The sequence below is a fragment of the Taudactylus pleione genome, unplaced genomic scaffold (assembly GCF_031769625.1).
Source record: "Taudactylus pleione unplaced genomic scaffold, aTauple2 ptg000093l, whole genome shotgun sequence".
NCBI lineage: Eukaryota > Metazoa > Chordata > Amphibia > Anura > Myobatrachidae > Taudactylus > Taudactylus pleione.
The window spans coordinates 29,339,491-29,348,520 of record NW_028284495.1 but is presented as its reverse complement, the minus strand read 5'-3'; the positions used below and the strand labels follow the sequence as shown (position 1 = coordinate 29,348,520).

Sequence of the window (9,030 nt, the reverse complement as noted above, 5' to 3'; positions counted from 1 at the left end):
GTTAGGATTTTCACCTAATATATACTAATTTAGCCTCCTTTGATCATTACTGGGAAGAAATAGATAAGCCTGGGGATATTTTAGAATAAAATGGAGCAGATCGGGATACTATATGTAGGATTATATATAATAGTGAAAATCCTAACCTTAACAGGAAATATAAACTTAAGGAATCATTAATTGACTAAAATTATGAGGTCATAATGAGTAATAGATAATTGATCAGCAACAAAGGAAACACTATGACGTTAGTTGGTGCAACAATGCAAGGTAGGAATCACGAACCTATCAGGATGAAAGGCACCTTGGCCAAACACGCGTCGGCATTCCACATGCTGCCACCGATCTAATCATTTTTCATATGCATTACACGTTATTTTGTATATCTACTGACATGTAATATATGTGAGATACTGAGTGAGCTAAAGGGATCCTGAGTGACTGTGGCATATTAAGAGACAATCAGGAGTAGCAGAGCACCTCAGCTTGCGAGAGGGACGGATAATTGTTACTATGTACTGGAGCGATATTGAAATATTTCTAAAGGAGGTACAAAGTGGCAGTATACTTGAGCCATGAAATAAAGTAGATTAAGAATGACATGGCATTTGAATCTGTAAAGGACATCGATATAAATTCTCTAAATGTCAGACAGTAATTATACTGTATAGAAAATAATTGCTAGAAGCAGTGGATAATTTTAGCCACTAAATAAAGCTGATATAATACCCGCAAGCTATTAGCCATTGTATTAGAAGGTTGAACAAAAATGAAATTTATAAATCTGTTAACTAACACTGACTCCTTAAATCAACCATCGGAGTAATATACAGTGAAAGATAATTATTACACTTTGTGTCATACCTTGTAGACTGATAGATACTTGTTACTACTATAAATATTTGATACTGTTGCAGATAAGAAGAAAACAACTAGTGGTTACAGAATGAATACAAAGTAACATATATCAGTCATAGGGGTCCATATATTCCTAATTCCGCACTGTAGGGATCAGCCATTGATCTCTACAGTCACAGAGGAATCCCATGACTACATGAAAGGTGGTCAGATTAAACAGATTACATCTGAGATTATGAATTTACATTAAGAATACCATTACTTGGATACATAATAATAACGTGATATGACCGATGACAGAAGGAATTTTTAAATCACACTTTTCAATATATCTTGACACTTACTTTTCAATAACTACACTTTGATTTTATTCAATATTTTCGCCTAAATACCTTGGACAAAATATTTTATTGAATAAGAAATAAAGAATTAATTTTAAGATTTTTCCAGGGAACAAAGTGAACATAGGAAACAATGGACCCATGAAGTGCACTTGAATAACATCTTGTCTTTTTCCTTTTTTGTTACATATATTGTATGTTTGCAAGAGTTTCTAGGGGCACCTCTAGGTAATTAATATTGATAATATATTGATATACTGATAGAGTTCTGAGGTCATTCTGTAGTAACATATTGTTTATACTCTGGATTAGATATCAGTGCAGGACCACACTAGTTAGCTTAAAGGCAGGTAACAGTTTGGATCAAACTTATTATTAATTTATTAAAATCATATTGTGGGAGTATGGTCAGTCCATGATTACCCACTTCAGGCTGGCAAGCAGTTGTTACTTTGACAACTGAGAGGTCACCAATGACATCCGCGGCTTTGTAAGTTGATTGCATTTCTGCACTGCAGATATTTCTCCTGAACTGGATGGAGGCATACTAAATTTTCAGAACTGTAAGTCCAATATCCACATCGGCTGTTACACAGCCTCTCAAGACATCCATGAGTGCCTGCATATGGGACAATCCACTTATAATCTACAGAACTGCAGAGACACTCCCGCCCACTCATCAGAAGTTCCTCTGACCTACATACTGTTATCCTTCTCCACATTTCAGCTTCTTCTGCCACATTCCCCCCTCCACACACATTCTCTGTCTTAGTCCTTGCACTTCCCTTACCCCTGTCTCACTGTTCTATGGCCATGATTCAGAGCCGGACGCTCTGACAGAGCGCACGCTCTGAATCAGGGCTGGCCTTCTTGTTTTTTAGAGCGGCCTCCTGGCCACTCGCATAGCTGTGGGTGACCACCCACAGCTATAGTGAGCAGCCAGGAAGATGGTCGCGATGGTCAATCACCATCGCGACCATTGGGCTTGCGACGAGACCCTTGTGGTAGGGTCTCGTTTCCGCAAGCCTCAGAGAGATTTTGGCTCTCACAGAGCTGAAATCTCTCCCACTGACATCACTAGTGATGTCAGTGGGGCCACCCCCAAATGGAGGCGTTCACATGGGAACGCCTCCATTTTGGCAGCCACTCCCCTGGCCCGTCCACCATAGGGGGTGGATCTGAATCAGGCCATATGTTCAATGCGTGTTGTGACAGCTGTCTTGCCCATCAAAAATAGATAACACTGCTCACCAGAGGACATAAATCCTGCCAATGCACTCCAGTTCCCTTTAGTGTGTTAGGTTCATATCTAGCTAGACTATTACCATTTTTATCAGCAAAATGTATTTGGCTATCTCCTATTTAGTGTTATATTCTATATGATATCACACAAATTCCCTTATTATATATCTGAACCTACCACGAGATGTTTTTTTCATTGTTTTAATCCGATTTTAATAAACTATGCTTTGATACAAATTGTCGTTCTTTCATAATATACATTTCAATTACCAGCCACAATAAATAATGGGATTTTGGTACCTACTGGTAAATCCTTTTCTCTGATTCCACAGGGGACACTGGAGGTGCTTACGCTGGGGTATAGAGGCGTGGATAACTGGAGCTTGCACTTTAAATAATTTAGACGTGTGAAGCTCCTCCCCCTCTATGCCCCATCAGCCCCCAGTTTAGAAAATGGAGACCGAGAGGAGATGGAGAACAAGTGGAGTAAAAGGGAGAGAACACACAATCAAAACATACAACATATGTAACAAACCAAACAGACAGGCTAAGAGCACAGAGGTGGGCGTCCAGTGTCCCCTGTGGAATCAGAGAAAAGGATTTACCGGTAGGTACCAAAATCCCATTTTCTCTTTTATCCACTAGGGGACACTGGAGGTGCTTACGCTGGGGACGTCCCAAAGTTTTCCCCATGGGCGGGAGCGCTCTGCGGCACCTGCAGAACAAGACAGCCAAAACGGGATGCCGAAGTAGCAAACGTATCAAATTTGTAAAACTTGACAAACCTGTGAACTGAAGACCAATTGGCCACACGGCACAATTGAGATGTGGAGGCTCCTCTACCGGCTGCCCATGACGCACCCACTGAACATGTGGAATGAGCCGAAATGGACGAAGGAGGCTGGCGGTTGGCACCAACATAAGCCTGATGAATAGTCAGCCGAATCCAATGTGCCAGAGTCTGCTTAGACGCTGGCCAACCCCTCCGAACCACATGATAGAGGACAAAAAGCGACTCAGACTTATGGAGGGAAGCAGTCCTGTAAACATAGATGCGGAGAGCTCTAACCACATCCAAAGTAGCAGAACCACCAGAGTCCTCCACCAAAGACGATACTACAATAGGCTGATTAATATGAAAAGCCGACACTACCTTGGGAAGGAAGGCGGCTACCATACGGAGTTCCGCCCTATCAGCATGAATCACAAGGTAAGGTGGCTTATAGGACAGAGCACTCAATTCCAAAACTCTATGAGCCGAAGCTAGAGCCAGGAGGAGGACTGTTTTCCAAGACAAATACTTAATATCAACCTCTTCCAAAGGTTCAAACATGGACGACTGAAGAAACAAAAGCACTAAGTTCAAGACCCAGGGAGCTATCGGAGGTACAAAAGGAGGCTGCACACGCAAGACCCCCTGAAGAAACATCTGCACGTCAGGAATGAGAGCCAATTTCCATTGAAAGAAAATGGAAAGGGCAGAAACCTGCACCTTTAAAGTTCCAAGACGAAGGCCAGAATCCAGACCAGTCTGAAGAAAAAGCAGAAACCGGGACAACCGAAAAGTCCTAGATGGAAGATCCCAACTGGAACACCACGAGATATAAGATTGCCAGATACGATGATAATGCGCAGCCGAAACTGGTTTCCTGGCGTGTAGCATGGTGGGAATGACAGAGTCTGGGATTCCTCTGCGTCTTAGGATATCAGTTTCAAGAGCCACCCCATTAAATGCAGCTGCGCTAGGTTGGGGTGTACGAAAGGACCCTGCTGTAGCAGATCTGGGCACAGAGGAAGGGGCCACGGATCGTCTGCCAATAGGGACCGAAGGTCAGCGAACCAACTTCTCCGAGGCCAGTTCGGAGCCATGAGATTGACAGAGGCTGACTCGTGTTTTATTCTTTTTAGTAGTCGAGGAAGAAGTGGAATCAGAGGAAAGAGGTAAACTAAGTCGAAGTTCCACGGAACTGTCAGAGTGTCTACTGCCACCGCCTGCGGATCTCGAGTTCTTGACACGTATACCGGGAGCTGACAATTCAATCGTGACGCCATGAGGTCCACCTGAGGACATCCCCATCGACGTATCAGCGCGTTGAACACGTTTGGATGAAGCTTCCATTCCCCGGGATGGATATCCTGGCAGTTTAGGTAATCTGCTTCCCAGTTGTCCACACCCGGGATGAATACCGCTGACAGGATTAATGACTGGCTCTCGGCCCACCTGAGGACCTGAGTTACTTCTCGCATTGCCATGCGACTCCAAGTCCCTCCTTGGCGGTTGATGTATGCGACGGCCATCGCGTTGTCAGACTGAACTCTTGCCGGACAATTCCTTAGAAACTCTGTTGCTTCTATCAGAGCATTGTAAGTTCCAACACATTTATGGGCCACTTTTGTTCTAGAGGGGACCATCGACCCTGAAAGTGATAATCGAGGACCACTGCTCCCCATCCTCGAAGGCTGGCATCTGTTGTTACGATGATCCAGTCCCACACCCCGAATCTCCGACCCGCTAAAAGATTGTTGGATTGTGTCCACCAGAGAAGGGCCACTCTGGTAGTTGGGCTCAGATGGATCTGTCGATGTAGAAGCAGATGAGACCCTGACTCCTGTGTCAATAGGTCCAGCTGAAACACCCCGGAGTGGAACCGGCTGAACTGTTGTGCCTCGAAAGCAGCTACCATCTTCCCCAGGAGACGCAGACAAAGAAGGAGGGACACCTTTTCTGGCCAGAGGACCAGCTGAACTAACAACCGGATATCCTGGGCTTTGTCTAGTGGAAGAAAGATCCTCTGTGATGCCGTATCTAAGATCATGCCCAGAAACAGGAGCCTCTGGGACAGATAGAGATTTTATTTCTTGAAGTTGATTATCCAACCATGTTGGCTTAGAGCCTGATATGTCAGTAGGGCATGACTTGTAAGAAGAGATACCGATTGCGCCTTGAGTAAAAGGTCGTCCAAATAAGGGATTATGTTCACTCCTGATGACCGAAGGAGAGCAATCATGACTGACACGAGTTTGGTGAAGATGCGGGGAGCCGAGGATAACCCGAACGGCAATGCCCGAAACTGATAATGATCCTTCAATATGGCGAAATGCATAAAGGCTTGGTGTGGTTCCCAGATGGGAAAGTGGAGATAGGCATCCTTGATATCCCAGGATAATAGGAACTCTCCTGGTTCCAAGCTCGCAATATTGGACTGCAGAGACTCCATTTTGAATCGATACATCTTCAAATACAGGTTCAATGACTTGAGGTTCAAGATGGGCTTGACCAATCCATCCGGTTTGGGTACTACAAACAGGTTTCAGTAGAACCCCATACCTCGTTGATGTTCTGGAATCTGAACAAGCACAGATGATACTACTAGAGACTGGATAGCCTCCTGTAGAACTCTGGCCTTGTCTGCAGGTATTGGCAGACTTGTAGTGAAGAACCGAAGTGGAGGGGGGGCCTCGTACCCCAGGGAAATTAGTCTGCGGATCCATGGTTCCGGAGATGTCTGACATGTTGAAATCCTTGCAGTCGGGAACCCACTGTAGGTGGTCCCAGGTGGGACGGAAGACCGTCATGCTACCTGTTTTTCAGCTGGCTTAGGCTCCTGTCTGGTGCAACTGTGTGTGGGCGGCCTTTACCTCTGCTGCCTCTTGCTTTGGAGGGAGCCCCTCTCTGGTCTACCACAAAAGGAATGTGGCACATGAAAGGAATGAAACGAAGGTCCTGTATAAGCTTTTCTGGGAGCCGGTGTAGTTGACGGAAGGAAGGAAGACTTACCCCCCGTGGCCTGGGATATCCATTTGTCTAATTCTGGGCCAAAGAGCATATCGCCATTGAATGTTAAACCCTCCACAGCACACTTGGATTCTGCGTCCGCTTGCCAAGCGCGCAGCCAGAGGGCTCTGCGGCCTGAAATCGCCAAAGCAGATATGCGAGCACTAATCTGATTGATATCTTTAGAAGCTTCTCCCATGTAAACTGCAGACTCAGGTATGTGTTCTGCTAGTAGACATCCAAACCTTTAACCAACTGGAGAGCCCAGCAAACCACTGCTTTGTTAACCCAAGCATTAACCAGGGTGGGCCTAAGTTGAGCACCCGCTGCAGTATAAATAGATCTTAGCATTGTCTCCAACTTACGATCCGATGGATCTTTTAGTACTGTAGCTCCTGGTACTGGGAGTGCTGTTTTCTTTGAGAGACGGGAGAAAGACGCATCTACTGGAGGAGGTGTTTCCCACTTCTCCATCATGGATGATGGAAAAGGGTAGCTAGACGAAAACCGTCGCGGAATCTGGAACCGCTTATCCGGCTGTTTCCTGGCCACCGAGAGCTGTTGCTGAAGTTGCTGTGAGAATGGAAAAACCACAGAGCTCTTAGGTTTTTCTTGAAACAATTGAAGCTCCTGTGGTGCAGGAATTATATCCTCAGGTAAATTCAGGGTCCTTCTGACCACCAAAATTAGAGATTCCACCTCGGGAGAGGTGGACTCTAACTCCTGAGGGGTATCGTCCTGTAAAGCTTCCTCCAATTCCCCTTCTTTGGTATCCTCCATAGCGAAAAATTCTTCATCCGACTCCTCTGACTGGAGAACAGTCGTCAGAGTACACTTTTGTGTTGGTCTCTGGCAGGAAGTGGAGGGTGCAGATGCCGCTGTACCCATAACCTGTACCAAGGTGTCTAGAGACTTGGTTAGCCCCGCCACCCAGGGAGGTTGAGACTTACGTGCCTCAGCTAACTCTGACGCTAAGTCTGACATAACTCCTACCATGTCAGCGGCCCATGTAGGCGCAGGTGAGGCAGTAATAGCCATAGATGGATCCATTGCTATACAAGCATCACATAACGTGAATCCAGCGGCATGCTGCTTGGTTAGTTTGTTGTTACACTTTGAACAGGCAAACATTTTTTGAGAAGCTTTAGTTCTATTTGACATGGATACACACAGTCACTCCACACAGAAGGACAGAGTATAGACAGAATAAACAGAATAAACAGAAGGCTGGTTTGGGACACACAGGAGGAGTACACCCCACTCCCTTTCCACAGATCAGAATCCCAGCCTACACCCCAGTGATACCCACAGCCTCTGTACCAGGGATGCAGTCAGGTCAGCCTTCTGTGTAATCCTTTGCCAAGGATCCTGTTAAAAAACTGCACGCTTCCTGTTTGAAGGAGAGATGCAGCATTAGTAATAATAAACGGCAGCCACGCTATTTTACACAGCCACTTGCCGCTTATAGGAGAGAGAGCCCGCGCTGCCTAAGCTCCACCCCCTTTTATGCCCCGAGGGCTTCAAAGATGGCTGCTCATCATATCCTCCCCCTCCGCGCTATGCACATGTTGTCATTGGTGAGAGGGAGAAGAAGTAGCTGTCGCGCTACTCCTCCTAACCCAGCGCAGGCACTTCTTACTAAGAGATAGCACTGGGTAGCGGGGCGGGAGCCGGGGGATGTGCAGCGCTGATACTCACTGCGTGTCCCCACTGAGGTCTCTCTCTGCAATCAGCTTCAGCACTTGCTGTGGCAATAAGGAGCTGTGCACTCCTTCCTGCTTCTAATAAGACAGGGTGCCAGGTACCCGGACCCCACCTTTGAAGAGGTGACGAAGGGTACCTACAGTATGTAAAAGATGTATAAAATAAAAAAAACTATAAAAAATAATAAATGTACAGCTGGATCACAGCAGATTGTGACCAGCTCCAAAGGGCACATTTTCTAAACTGGGGGCTGATGGGCCATAGAGGGGGAGGAGCTTCACACTTCTAAATTATTTAAAGTGCCGGCTCCAGTTATCCACGCCTCTATACCCCAGTGTAAGCACCTCCAGTGTCCCCTAGTGGATGAAAGAGAAAAAAACAATAATAGCACCTATAGTTAGCACTGGGGTTACCACTTTCATTGTTATCATCGTAGGAGGTTGATTATCTCCCACCTTAGTTGCTTCTAAATAAAATGCTTCTAAATACTCTTTAGCGCATGCACAGGCCACCCTTTATTCTGCCAAACATACAAGATGCCACTCTGGGCCTGATTCAGCAAGGAAGGCAAAGGAGAGTACGCATGCACTCAGCCGATGTTTTGCACTGCGCATGCGCGAACTTGCCAGTGTGATTGGATTATGGTACGCAGGCTACATGCAGTGTTTATGCAGACCCCTCCAAAACTGATTGACAGGAAGTGCCGTTTGCGGGTGGTGATGGGGGGTGGTCAGGCGAACGCAGGCTTTATAATGCTGTTATAGGGGCATGCATAATTAAGACAGTGCAGCGGCATACGCAGCCATACCATAAACTGTAAACAGGAAGCCATCAAAATCAGCAGTACAGGTCAACCACTATTGTGCGTATGGGTCCGATGGTTCTTGATGTTACAGATGTTTATGCTATCTTGCGTACTGATTAGGCTGTGAGTAAAGGGAGATGGATGGCTTAATATGGGGCTGGGCGTCTGCACCTTGTGCTGCAGTCTCTGTGCATATGCATTGATTAGCATGTTCTCGCAGCAGATGGGTGCATGCATCTGCATCCATACGTTCCTTGCTGAAACAGGCCCTCTGTTAGAAGTAATGGAGAGATGAGATCACTTAA

General features: G+C 45.9%; 1 pseudogene; it reads right to left on the bottom strand.

Annotated features, from left to right (window-relative positions):
- Nucleotides 1–6,076: 6,076 nt before the first annotated feature.
- On the bottom strand, nt 6,077–6,996 carry LOC148526913 (uncharacterized; annotated as a pseudogene).
- Nucleotides 6,997–9,030: the final 2,034 nt, after the last annotated feature.